The following is a 2,306-nucleotide window of genomic DNA, read 5'->3' as shown; positions in this document are numbered from 1 at the left end:
TAATAATCAAAGATCCTTCATCTATCAGTCAATAGTTTCTGAGAGAACACTGATGAATATCCTGAGATCACCTACTAAGGCACTTTAATTACCATGCTGGGTGTGAATGGAGAGGCCTCCACAGACGTTTCACAGCAACAAATCAGGATTTCTTTTTTCTCCTTCAAAAGTACAATTTTTCTTAAGACTGGTGATAACACTGGATTTAAGTCAAGATGAACTAAAAGTCAGAATTGGAAACGTGACTGTCGTGGTCAAAGTGAAAGGATTTTGTTTCAAACAAAATGCAAGTCAGTAAAATGTCCTCCTGTGTCTCTACAAGAGGATTTTAAAAGTAGTAGGGCTGCAGGCAAGGCCATCCATCAGTGCACTCAGATCTTTTTTTTTCTCTCTTTTGCTTATTTTACTTTTGTCCTTTGCAACCATTCTTTTAATATGTCAAACTCTACGTTAAAATTACTCGTTCCAGTTATAATGAAAACAGATGAAAAGGGAACAGATAAGAAAATGACATCTTTTCATGATCTAACAGATTTGTAGTTGAATCCGGTAATAAGTGATGACCACTATCTGGGCTGCTGGAGCCTCTGCTGTATATTTGATGCCTCATGAGCCAAATCAGAAACACAAAGGGGAAGAGAAAGAGGATGTCTTTATTTTCTCTGTTTTCATCTTTAATAAAATATCTAAAACTCAAGATGAACACCCCAAGCCTCAGAGGCTAAAGTAGCAGTTTGTGGCAGAGTTGTAAATTAACTAAGTACAAGTACTTTCTTACTGTACTTAAGTAGAATTTTGGAGTATCTGTACTTTAATTTAGTAATGATTTTTCAGCCTACTTTTTACTTCTACTTCTTACATTTTCACACAATTATCTGTACTTTTTACTACTTACATTTACAAAAATGCAAGAAGTAGAAAGTCGTTCATTTTATTAAATTTTTACTTGTTTTCATTCCAGCTGCTTATTGTAAAAAATAAAAACTATCCATATAAACTGTGCCTCCTAGATAGAGTGGATTTAATTGTGGTTGAATGATAAGTATAAATATATTAAATTCTGATACCGTATCAGTTTGTACACAAACAAATCATGTCTCACTGCAGCAGGACATAATCTTTAAAACAAAAGGACTGTACTTAAGAAGTATTTGTATTTCATGAATGATATTATTRCATTTGGCCGCAGCCCTCAGATAGATTTTATTTTGGGGAAAAGGTTTGAACAGCCTTGATATATGTATATAAACTGAAACAGTTAGACTAATGCATTTTAAATTTAACATAAATTAAACATTATTTTAATACAACAGTCTTTTCTGCATTGTTTGGGGAGGTCAACTCCTAATAAATGTCATTACAGAAAATCTAACTTCTCATTTTAAATCAATACTTTTACTTTTAATACTTAACTACAAACTATTTCAGATACTTTAAGACTTGTACTCAAGTAATATTCCTAAAGGAGACTTTAACTTTTACCAAAGTAATTTTTTGGTAAGATATTTGTACTTTTACTCAAGTATCACTTTGTGGTACTTTATACGACAGGTTTGTGGACATGCTTCAGTGCGGGGTGGGAGGGGCTCTTTTACTGCTGTCTTCTCACCAAACCTCGTAAGAATTTTTAYTCGTAACAAAAATTCCTGAGAATATCCAAAAGCACAGGACTAGCAAAAACAAATGTGCTTGTTTACCATCAAACTAAGAAGAATGTAATGAGCTGTGTACACTTGTTAGTTTGATCTCTTTTTTTTATAAGAGCTGGGACTGAAACGAGAAGCTGCACACGAAAAGAAGATTACACGCATGCAAAGGCCTCTTGTTTGGTCATTGTTTTTGATCTATAACACATCCATCAGAGATACAATCATTTTAAATTGTACTCATTTCAATATGAAATCACATCATTGAAAAAAAAAGTCTTACAATAGACTTAAAATGTGATTTTTTTCCCACTTTTTTTATCTTGTGAGCCTTCATTGGAGGGGGATTTGAACGGAGAAAACAGGGAGGAAAAATAAAACTAATTGTCAGAACTCTCTATCATTATGGCATTTTCATACCAAAAACCTATTATAATGTTTGCGGCATGATTGCATGTTGTGTAGTGTGAGTATCTGCCTGTGTGCAGATGTGTGATACGTGTCGGTCTTTGAACGAGGTAATTAGAGGCAATTACAATGCAACCGTATCCACCAGCAGCTTCTGCCTCGTTCGGCTCCGGCAGCTGTTGCATGAGACGGTGAAGAGGATGTTCAGCATTGTTTATTTATTTATTTATTTATTTATTTATTTACTTATTT

This window comes from Austrofundulus limnaeus, unplaced genomic scaffold (assembly GCF_001266775.1).
Source record: "Austrofundulus limnaeus strain Quisiro unplaced genomic scaffold, Austrofundulus_limnaeus-1.0 Scaffold128, whole genome shotgun sequence".
NCBI classification, from domain to species: domain Eukaryota; kingdom Metazoa; phylum Chordata; class Actinopteri; order Cyprinodontiformes; family Rivulidae; genus Austrofundulus; species Austrofundulus limnaeus.
Note: the sequence above shows the minus strand (reverse complement) of the source record.